This window comes from Hemicordylus capensis, chromosome 8, assembly GCF_027244095.1.
Source record: "Hemicordylus capensis ecotype Gifberg chromosome 8, rHemCap1.1.pri, whole genome shotgun sequence".
Taxonomy (NCBI): domain Eukaryota; kingdom Metazoa; phylum Chordata; class Lepidosauria; order Squamata; family Cordylidae; genus Hemicordylus; species Hemicordylus capensis.
In genome coordinates, this window is record NC_069664.1 from 24,176,346 (window position 1) to 24,188,371 (window position 12,026).

The 12,026-nt window shown below is 45.1% G+C and overlaps 1 protein-coding gene across 7 annotated transcripts in view; it reads left to right on the forward strand.

Annotated features, from left to right (window-relative positions):
- NTM (neurotrimin) overlaps window positions 1-12,026 on the forward strand; it is a 769,818-nt gene that overhangs the window by 262,541 nt on the left and 495,251 nt on the right. The window contains exon 1 of one of the 7 annotated variants that reach the window (XM_053269727.1): window positions 4,922-4,940. The exons of the other annotated variants lie outside the window; for them this stretch is intronic. The gene's annotated coding sequence lies outside the window, so the exon portion shown is untranslated. Of the gene's footprint in view, window positions 1-4,921; window positions 4,941-12,026 lie in introns of those variants that run through there. 7 annotated transcript variants of the gene reach the window in all.

The following is a 12,026-nucleotide window of genomic DNA, read 5'->3' on the forward strand; positions in this document are numbered from 1 at the left end:
TCCCTGCCTTAAAGAATGGCTAGGAACGTATTGGAGAAGGCACTCCTTCCGGTAGATGTGACCTAAGCCATTAGGCAGATTGTTCCTAGCCTGCCATACTCTGGTTCAAATGGTTAAATCCTGTTGAGTGGTAGCACCCAATTTTGTTCTGAAAGCTCTTGTTTCACTCTTAAGACAATGAGAGGCAAACCTCATATTCCATGCACCCCGTTAGGTTTGAAATACCAGCACCACATCATCAACGGCAACCGGCCAGGATGTGTTGGCAAGCTTGGCTTTGTTTGCATACTTAAGCTGGCGTGTCTGTCATTTCAAATAACACATCAGTGCAAGTGAAATGGAATGCCACAATGCCTTGTAAATTGGGCTTTTGCCCCATTGCCTGGTAGGAGATGTGATGGAGGCCTGCTGCTTGGATTTTTCTGCCTTTAATTCTCCATTCTTTTGCACAATGGTCTGGCAGGAGCCTTCTGGCTTTTAGAAATGGAGATTCCCCACAGGTGCATAACGTGTTGCTTTGCCCAATGTGAAAATCAATAAATATGCTCACTGCAAAAAGGGTGGGGGAGTCTAATACACAGAAAAACTCAATATGAGGCAATGAGAGAAAAGTAAAAGCTCTCCTCTAGGGAATAATGGTTTGAAATGGAAGTCTGAGAAAATAATGATAAAAAAGGAATTTTCCTGCGGAACGAAGTCAGCATCAGGCATATAAGAACAAAGAGTGCTGAGGGGCAGGGCCACTACTGGTTTCTATAGATTGCTGTTCTGTCTCTGGGAAGTGAAGACTGCTAGTGTTACAGGGGCAGATGAAGGAAGCACGGTACAGTTCACTGGTTAGTCAGGTGAGAGAGTGGGGTGGTGGAAGAACTGCTTATTACATTTCTTTTATTTTCTTTCAAAAACCTCATTCTCAAATTTTGCAGAATTTGGGGGCCAGTTTTTTTTTTAAATGAGTCAAAAGTAGAGGCAAAATGACTGAGCTTTAGGTGAACATTTCCAGCAGTGCCAACGAACATATCCTCTCCTTTGAAATGTTTCAGCACTCCTTGCAAAAATGTTTACTTTTCATGGCCCTTTCTCTCAATTCATTCAATTAATTGTGGTTGTATCGAGACCATGAGCCAGGTCTCACGATCGGTGAGACCCGGTTTGGTGAGCTGAGCGGGGAGAGTGGGCTAAGCCCACTCTCTCCACAGACGATCCGGGCGGGAGCTCTGGGTGGCCGGATCAGCCGCCCACACGATTGCCAGCTCCGTGACAGAGCTGGCAGGGGGTGGGGGGAGAAGGGGCTGATCGGCCCCCTGAAGCTCCAGCATGCCCTGCATGAGCACGCAGGGCATGCTGGAGAGACCTCCGGAGCTGGGAGGTGGCTTTCCCCCTCCCCTCTGGGGGTCTCCTCATGAGTAGCCATGGCACGGAGCCATGCCGCAGCTATTCATGATTATTAAAACTTGCTCTGCTCAAAAACTTGTTTGCGCTTGCTCCACAAACCTGGTTTTAGGGCAGGGGTACTTAGGCGGGTTACCTGCCTAGGAACCACCGGGCTTGCAGCTGAGCCTGGTGGTTCACATGATGGGACAAAATCGGGCTAGCCTCCGCTAGCCCGATTTTGCCATAGCCTCCAAAGGTCAAAACAGAAACCAGGCGAAGACAAGAGCAGTCCACACTCAACCTCAATCACCCTCACATATCCTTGCTAACATCATTGTGTAGATCAGAGATTCTCAACGTTGGGTCCAAAGATGTTATTGGACTTCAACTCCCATAATTCCCAGCCCCAGTGGCCTTTGGTTGGGGATTATGGGAGTTGAAGTCCATTAACATCTGGGGACCCAACGTTGAGAATCCCTGGTGTAGATGATGTGTGCACATTTGCTGTGTAGCATTGGGGTGTCTTTCTATTCAGAGTATGATCCCTACTTGATTGGGATCACCCATGCAAATAATCCAGGAAGCAGGAAGAAACAAACAGTATCTCTGAACAGGATTGTTTTAAAAAATGAATATTTGCCCAGTCTAAGTGGTCTGAATGTTGCACAGACATATGTCAGCATTTCCAATTGACCCAGGCTGCTCTGGACATCTCAGAAAATGCCAGCAATCTTGTGCAAGAGCACAAATATTCTGGAAGTGCAACTTACACTGGAAACAATGTAGGTTGCGCTCCTGATGTGCTGGTGCACAAGAGTATTTCAGCTCTTGCACAAGACCACTGGTGCTTCCTTAGAGGCCTACAGCAACACAGGCTGATCAGGTACACCAGTGTAGGCCTGCACAATGTGGGCCAGTGTCTTTGGGGAGAAAACCCTGCTACACCAAAAATTGCTAGGTTTTTACCAATCATGGCACTCTCTGTGGCTGTCTGATGAGGGGTGGGTCAAGACCCCAGCATGAGGCTACGGAATGGGGCATTCACACAGTCAAAAATTATGTTCTACCAAGGTTTAGGAGCTGTGTGTGCTCCTAATTTTTGGTTTTGTGGAGGCAAGATAAGAGGATAACCTGGGTAGAAATGATTATGTGGAAGCAAGGTAGGAAGAAAACCTGGGTAACTTTTCTTCCAATCTTGCTTCCACACAATCATTTCTTCCCAGGGTTTCCTCTTACCTTGCTTCCACACAACTAAAAATTGGGAGCACACAAAGCTCCCAAACCCAGGCAGAACACAGTTTTTGATTGTGTGAATGACCACATAATCTCTGATAACTATCCAATATAGTATTCCATTCCAGGTCTGGGGATTCCAATGTCTTGAATGAAAGCGAGAATCAAGGGGTTAATCTCCTTAAAAGTTGCTTCTGTTATTAAAAAAAAAAAAAGAGGGCAAGAGAACCTCTTCAGTTGAAACTGATTAGAAGCAGTTGGGCTGTCACCACTCTTGATTTTATGATAGTCCTATAAAGAGCAGCTGGTAATTCATTGAAACGGAATTTGGTTTTGCAGTGCTATGAACTGGGACTGCATATCAAACAGAGAACCCTTTCAGAGAGCTCCTGCCTTTAGATCCTTCCCCAAATGTAAGAAATGTAGGGCTTTTGTGTCCCAAGAGCCGGGCCGTATTTAGCTCATTCCCCTTCCTCCAAATGTGTGGAGGTCAGATGGAGGTGTAGATCAACTCTAGTCTAGCAGTTGGACATGTGGAAAATTGCACAGGGACCCAGAGATCTCTGATAAGTATCCCAGTTGTTGGCCCAATCCAGAGCAAGTAAATTGCATTTAGACCCTTTCTGACACTTTAAAACTGATGACAGACATGCTTTGGGGAGAATAGAATGTGGCGTGGCAGGCTACATCACTCACGGAGGGAAACCTCATAGGCTTTTACATAGCCTCTTGAGAGAAATCTCATCTATCATTGCAAACCATTACAGACTGGGGTTAGCCCTGTAGCAATATAATGCAATTTGTAGTGGTGAAAGTAGGAATGCCACCATGTGGGGGAAATGATAACAATGCTGCATAGCCTTGACCATAGACTACTTTTGTTGAATGTGATCCAATTCTTGGCAGTGTTCATTCAGACCAAGTGCAGAGTTCCTTTGTGGCCTTGGGCAAGTTGCTTGGTGTGGTTCTTATCTGCAAGCGCCATTGTTCTGTAGGACAGGATTTTGAATTTTCCCTCTTTACATAGGTTGGAAGTTTAAAGTTTGGCTTGCAAAACCCATTGGTGATGAGAAAAATAATAAAAATATACTTTGCCTCCAACAGTCCACCCAATTGGTGGAGAGCTGTTCTTGTGGTAGCAAGCATGAGTTGTCCCCTTTGCTAAGCTGAGTCTGCTCTGGTTTGCATTAGAATTGGAAACTACATGTTTGAGCACTTTAAAGTATTCCTCATAGGGGATGGGACCGTCTGCATGTTTGCATGTTTCAAATGTTAGACTCTGATTGGAATATTGAGGTTGGCTATTTTGAATGTGGAAAATTCGCATAAAGGCCAAAGAGAATGTGTGAGCACTGTAAGATATTCCCCTTAGGAGATGGGGCTGCTCAGAGAAGAGCACCTGCCTGCTTGCATGCAGAAGATTCCAAGTTCCATCCCTGGCATCTCCAAAGCAGGGCTGAGAGAGATCCCTGCCTGCAACCTTAGAGAAGCCGTGTAGACAATACTGAGCTAGATGGACCAATGGTCTGACTTGGTGTAAGGCCGCTTCTTATGTAAATGCTTGACAACTGCTCTGTTTGTGCAGTCCCCAAGTGAAGCCCCTTGTTGGTGATGCACATCCAACTTTGAGAGTCAAAGGTGGTGATGGCCTATTGGAAGCCCTGCTTTGGGTCTTGGAATTCCTATGTTCACCCAGTTCCCACTCAAAATAACCAGTGAATTCAGATTCCATATTGGAACCTTCCCCGCTTTTCACTCATCACGCTGCTGCTCCCTGAGGTGTGCGGGAGAGATCTCATCTCTAATTTCACCAAAAACAAAGGCCGGTCCCCCCCTCCACCCCCAATACTCTCCTTTTCTGCATTTCAAGCTCCTGACTGTGCTGTATTTTAGAGTCTGAAGTACTTTTTCCAATCTCTCCCTTTCTCTCTTGACCTCTTCTCTCTGGGAATGAACAAGAAGGGTGTCAGTACAAGGGAAACAAAAGAGGGATAATGAAGGGAACGTCTGGCCCCAGGAAATGAGTTTTGAAGAGTAAAGAATTCCACTGAAAAGTGAAGGGGAGAAAGGGGGGTATAAAGAAAATCATCTTCATTGTTGCAATTTCAAAGCTTGACGTTGACCTGAATTCAAAGAAACTCAATGTAACACACACCCCTTTTTTTCTGTTTCAGGTAAGTGACATTTTATTCTGCTTATCCCTATGGCAGAGTCGTATGTGGATGATTATTTTTTAAGTGGCAAAAACTGAAATGAGAGATTTGCCATGAAAAGGTAAAGCAAAGTGGAGGACTGCTGCCAGTAAAGAGGTGGATCGGAAGAGGATTGCTCAGGTAGGTAGGAGACACTGCTTTTACCATGATTGCTTTGGCGAATGGCTTTTGGGGAAGATGTTGGGCACATCTATTGATGGTAGTAGCACACTGCCATCAAATGCCTTTCACATGGTCAGTGTGGTTTCCGTTTTTAAAACTGTGGTGGATGGTTTTCGGGACCAGAGTTTGCATCTGGCAACTAGGTTGTTTTGGTACTCCATGCAGGGGGAAGCAGAGGACAGGATGCAAGGATGAGAATTTGAAAAGTGAATAATGCTTAGGCCTTGGAACAGCAAGGAAATATCGCTGTGTACGTAGAGTTTGTGTGCTGTTTCACTAGTTCATATATTTTTGCACATCTGGTTGAGAGTTGCATTAATATCCTGGAGTGTTTTTCGCTTGCTTCCAACTTAAGTTCTTTCTGTATTTTCAAGGACCTTTACAGTTATGCACATTGAGTGTAATTTTTCATGATGAATAATATCTTGTAGTAATGGTGGTGATTTTCTTATGAAGTTGCTACACGAGGAGAACAAAACTCAAATGTGGCTACAATAAATGAAAACTGCTTCAGATTTTGTGTGGCTATTTAAAGGATGGTGACAGCACTGTGCTCAGAAGCGGAAATATGTAGATATGTCGGAGTTGGGAGAACATTGGCTGATGGGGATTTTGGGAAATTGTGATAAGCTTCCTAACCCAAACATGGCTCTAGGCTTAATTTGTTTTGGAGTGTGCTTGTTGGTAGGGTTCGTTGCAGATACAGTACTCCATTCTAACTGATGAAAAGATGTGGTGTTAGAATAGCCCCAAAGCCCTTGAAACATTCATAACTGGCATGGCCCTCTTTCTTCTGCTCTGCTTCCCCAGCGATTCTTAAATGTGGTCCATGTAATAAATGTGCTATCTGGGGGAACGGATGCTCATTGTGATTTTTGACAAGGTCTTTACCACGGCTGCCTCACTTCGGCCCTCCTGCAGATGTTGGCCTACAACTCCCATAATCCCTGGCTATTGGCCACTGTGGCTGGGGATTATGGGAGTTGTAGTCCCAAAACAGCTGGGGGGGGGCAAAATTGAGCAGACCTGGTCTATACTTTTAGAGATGGAAAATCAGTGATAGCACTGCAATACTAGAGATGAAAGTTTGGGGTGGTGTACAAATTTGATAAATAAATAAAAATACTTCTAACTTTCAATGTGTTCTCATGCTTTTATCGTCCTGACCATCAGACCTGCAGTGGGCAAATTTACAATGGTGTTTTAAAAGCTTTTTAAAAATTTAAAAACATAAAAACTACTATAAAATGTTATTGATGTTGTGAGAAGAATGGAAGTGAAAATTGGCAGGAATGTTCTTCAAAGATTACTCCATAGAGAGTAACAATTTTTTCATTGTTACCCTAACCTTGACCCTAACCATTTCTCTGTGCAAAAATGACTGCGATTGTACCCAAATTGTCTGGGGGAGGGGAATAAATAAGGGGTGATAATACAGGAAAAGCTGTAAGTGCAACATTTCTTTCCCCTATTTCCATCTCTGGGGGGTATATGTCTCCATGAGCATTCGTCCCCTGAGATAGTACTGTCCGATGGCCAAAATTTGTGGACCTGGTTCATGAACTAATGTCACATTAGTTATCCCTGGAGTATTTTCAGGTTATCTTTGAGAACACAACCAAATCAACAGAACAGAAATGCATGAGGCCTTTCCCAGAAATAAATAGACATCAATGCAGATTAAAACCACAGGTCCTTCTTCACTTCAGTGCAGGTGTACTGAACACACAGAATGACGTGGGGACAATGTTCAGTCTTGAGTCATAGCATCTTGGCTATCAAACCTCTCAGTGGCAAGTTGTGGGCCCAAATCTATCAATACCTACCCACTATCTGTCACCACTTTCCTTGCCCCTTCACTCTAGATACTTAATAAAGTTGCATTGCATCAGAATAGAAGAAACAGTGCTTGAAAGCCTTTCATGCATCATTCTGCATGGTGCCCAGAACCAAAAGCATAAGAGAACCTGGTAGTCTGCAAAGAACAAGGAAATCGAAATAGTGGCCATCAGTGCAACATAGTTTGAGAAGTGCCAATTACAATCCTCATTTAAATAAAAGCCTAATTCTGTTGGTCCTTCCATATAATTGCACCGAAGTAGCAACCCATCAGCCTGCTCAAACAGCTATCTTGTGAGTTCTAAAAGAGAAGATAGAATGTATGACACCTCACAGTTTGATTGAGGGCAAAGGAAGCACAGGCCAAGACACACCCAAATGATCAATGATAAAGAAAATGCCACTGTTATCAAAAGCAAAGGGGAAGTAAGTACCTTGTCAGAAAAAGAGATACAAAGTGTATGGAATTAGTAATTTGCAGCTGATGAATGATTTAGAGACCACTGATTTGAGGCTGTTTTAAACTTTTCCTTTTCTTACTGCCTATGAATCAAAATGTTATTGGACTTGAGTTGATTGGATTATGATCTTACCTTGGCTGTAGTTTAAAGTGGTGGTGGTTTGTTTTTTGTTTTTTAATTTTTTTGGGGAAAAGTAGAAAAATAATACCCCCTAAAGGCAAAGGGCCAAACTAGACAAAGAATGGTAGGCATGTGTTTAAAGGTAAAGTTGTACCGTTGAGTGGTGTCGACTCCTGGAGACCACAGAGCCATGTGGTTTTCTTTGGTAGAATACAGGAATACAGTTTACTGTTGCCATCTCCCTCACAGTATGAGATTATGCCTTTCAGCTGCTAGGCATATGTTTAGTTCCCCTTTTTTTCTCCATAATGTCTAGAAGAAATTACTGCTTCACTTTAAAAATATTTTGATGTCTTCTTACATCACAATATTATGGATTTCCCTGTCCTTGCCCTGCATCATTGGCTGCCCAAGTGGAGTACAAGATGGGGAAACACAGAATATTATAGCATCAGGACATGGGAAATTTATGTTATGGAAGGAGGTCTAGATTCTGTGCAGCTCTCTGACGCCGAGTGAGGTGCTTACACTTGTTCAGTCCACATGTAAAACCACCACTGCTAGTAAATGTGGAGAATCTCCATGGCACCTGTCTGTGCTGTAAGGCACTTTTCTCGTTATAAAAGCTTCCTACACTGCAGTTACAATAGGTGCCACAGAGGCTCTCTGCATTTGCTAGCAGCAGTAACCAGATTTGCACTTGAAATGAACAATTATCAGTGGCGACTAGATGACTGTAGGCCACCTCCAGCCTCAAAGGCAAGATGCCTCTAAATACCAGTTGCAGGGGAGCAGCAGCAGCAGGGAGGGCATGCCCTTAGCTCTTGTCTGTGGGCTTCCCAGAGGCATCTGGTGGGCCACTGCATGAAACAAGATGCTGGACTAGATAGGTTTCATTGGGCCTGATCCAGTAGGGCTGTTATCATGTTCTTATGATGAACTAGTGCACGTGCCCTGCTCTTCCTTCGGCAGGACAATATGCAGTATCTAATCCATTGAGAGGGAGCTAGAACGTTTCAGGAGCAACAATACATTGAGTTTCATGTTTCATTTGGCCCAAATCATGATCCTGAGCCTCTACTCTTTTTGGTACTGATTTCTCTAACCAATGGGAAAGTGACTTAGGACATTGGTTAATTTCCCTCTCTCTCTTTGCTCTCTGCTATGTGTCTTCAGAGTCTTAAATCCACTAATGGTGCTAGCAGTTACTTACAGGTAGCTGCAGTGGAACATGGTTTCATTGTCAACACAGTGGAGGAGAATTCCTGGTCAAAGTGCCTCCCACTCTCTTTCTCTCCCCACCCTCTCTCCCTCCCACTCTCTCTCCCTCCCCCCTCTCCTCTACCCTCCCTCCCTCTCTTATTGCACTGCATAGTCCAATTTCACAGGTCCACCTGGAGAAGAATGGATAGTAATTTGATTGCTCCTCTAAAATAGCAGCTCTTTTTTCCTCTGTATCATTGAAATATAAATTGTTATCTTCCACATTGAGGGTAATGTAGAATGAAGCTTCAGGCTGGGGATGTACATGAACTGCAGTTCGAGCCCTTTTGGGGAAATTTGAATAGGAACTTTAAGAAAAAGGAGAGCTGGTGCTCTCCACCGCCCCCTTCAGCTTCTTGCTAGGGTGGCACTCCATGCACATGGCATCCACACCATAGATGGGAGCCATTTGCATGGTCAGCATGGTGTTGCTGACCACACAGATGGTGCCCGAGCATGCGTGGATGCCATGTGCATATTGGCACCATGCCAGGGTGGTGGAGGAGCAGGTAAGGACCTGCTTCTCTTTTTCTTCAAGTTCCTATTTGAATTCCTCAACAAATGTTCAAACCACAGTTTGTGCCCATCTCTACTTGAGGCAGGGATTTTCTAGAGTTTCAGGGACAGGTACAGCACTGACAGGGAGTGAACAAGGCCTGTTGTTTGACTTGAAATCCAGCAGATAACCAGGGAAATGGCTGAGAGAGAATAAATAGAGGTCACGAAGACATCAGGTTTATGCAGAGCCATTCTGCTAAAAAACAAAAACAAAAACAAAAACCCAGAAAAATGAACCCTTTAATTCTCTGTGGACACAGATGGGTTTTGAGTATCCACTTGTTCAGCAGAGAGACCATTCTTTCAGATTTTTGCTTTGTTTGTTTTGAAATGAATTAAGCAGTTGGGATGTGTTGTTGGCAAGGCTTGCTGTTGCTTGGTTTCGAAGCTCTAGCTTGAATGGAGGAGGCCTACTTGAGCCTGAACTCTGAGCCTCTCGCCATCTATTGCAGTGCCTTTGTTGGGCCTGGGAGGACAGGCAAGAAGTCATGGCAGGCTCAGACTCCCTTCCACAGGAAGTGAGGCAGATCTCAGGCGTTTGGCAGGCTAAAAGTTCCAGACAGGATAAAGGAGGCAGGAGAAATAGTAGCACAGAAAAGCCATAGAAACAGTAAGCCCCAAGGACAGGGGCATAGCTGTCATTGAACAAGGTAGGACAAATGTCCCTGGGCCCCTGAAAGAGCGGGGCCCATTGACTGCTTGCTCTTCACTCTCATTTGTAGGGTGTGGGTGATATTATTTGTATAAAGTGAGGTGACAAGTGTGTGACAAGAATGTTCTGGTTTTGTTTTTGTTTTTGACATGGAGAGGGGGTGTAGGGAGGAGAAGAAGACAGAAGGCTGTGGGGTGCAGGGAACCATCTTGTCCAGGGCCCACTTCAACCTTAATATTCCCCTGCACAAGGCCAGGCTTGAATTCTGTTGAATTCTATTGCCAGAGCTGGATGGCAGTCAAAGCCAAGAGTGTGGTGCTGCAGGAAGGGTCTGCTGTATGGTCAAAGTCATTGCCCATTTTAAAACCTGTGTGTTCTGATACAGTCATGGACCAAATTTGCTACCAGTGAGAAGTGCTTAAGGTAGGTGAGGCCTGTCACAGCATTGAATATCCAGGGGCAAAGTCCTGCTGCCCTCTCTCCAGCCCTTCTGATTTTTAATCTCGAGCACCAAGCCATGCACATCCCCTGCATCTGACATCAGAATTAGGGGGCGTGGCCAATACTGGGGATGGGGCCTGTCAGCCCCTGCAGAGTTTCCCCAGTCAGTGGTTCATTGAATTGCTGACTGAGAGTTCCTTTCCCTGCCTCTGTGCAAAGGCAAGGCAAGGAGCTCCCAGTCAGTGATTCAATGAATGGTTGACTGGGGAAACTCTGTAGAGACTGACTGCCCCTCAGCCCCTGTCCCTGGTATTGGCCGTGCCCCCTGTTTCTGATGTCAGATGCAGGGGGTGTGGCTACTGCCAGGGAGATGATCCATTCAGATCCTTCTTTCTCAGGAGGATGCTGACTGTCTGGGCTTCTCCCCACCCCAAGCTCAGCCAGCATTTCAATGAAACACAATGAAGACAGATAACACCCTGGATGGCTTTAAGAGGGGTTTGGATAACTTCATGGAGGAGAGGTCTATCAACGGCTACTAGTCGGAGAGCTATAGGCCACCTCCAGCTTTAAAGGCAGGATGCTTCTGAGTACCAGTTGCAGGGGAGTAACAGCAGGAGAGAGGGCATACCTGTGGGCTTCCCAGAGGCATCTGGTGGGCCACTGTGTGAAACAGGATGCTGGACTAGATGGGCCACCTTGGGCCTGATCCAGCAGGGCTGTTCTTAGGTTCTTATATTCTTATGTTTAAAAGGTGCCTCGTCTTTGCCCAGTGAGCAGGGGTTGATGCCTCCCCTCCTCATGTGCATTCTGTCACAACCAACTCTTCCTGAGCCAAATCTCCATGGCAGATCCTCTCAGGCAACCCTTTCATTGGAAGAGAAGTGGCAGTTTTCTGTTTCCAACGTGTAGGAATGTCAGAGCAAAACAAAAAACAAAACAAACAAACAAAAAACAACCCAGGGGAGCTGGAGAGATGGAGTGGGAGAGAGCAGAGCAGCAAGAGGAAATGCAGTGCATATTTGAGGCAAATATTTAGACAATTCTGAGGTTCTGTTGAAATGAAGTGTCAGCTGTTAATAGCAGATACCATTGGGGAGAGTGGCGTTACAAGATGTTCCTGCCATGTACTGATTAAAGAGGGGAGACTGCCATTCATTTTTGCCCCCAGGGGGGATTCTTAAACATACACACTGGCAAGGGGGCGGCTGTGCACGTGGGATGTCTAGAATGTTGCTCTTTCCCATTCGGAACGTCACACTTACTGAACCAAGCTGCAGGGACTGTATCCCTTGCATCTCTAATGGGCGGTGTGTGGCCGTTCAGGGGAAGAAGATCCAATGCCAGAACATTTTTAAAAGATCATTCTAGGAACCTCAAGACACATCTAGCCACACTTGGAGGAAGGGGATTTCTAGTACATGCCCACTCGTCATACAGTGATATGCTCCCTTTATAGAGCTCTTAGCAATGAGTTTCTGCGTCCTTTTGGGTCAGAGTTGTAGGCTGATCATTGCTGCCAAAGCTAACCAATTTGACAAACGATGTGGATAAATAGGTCACTTTAAAAGTGGTCCACTTTGATGTTTTAGCACTAACCCTACAAAGTAATTTGTGGACAGTATAGCAGGCCACGGGGTCATGGTCCGAACTGTGTCTGAGGCAGAACTCTCTCCTGAATTGACTGCTTTATTTGAGGGGACAAAGTGG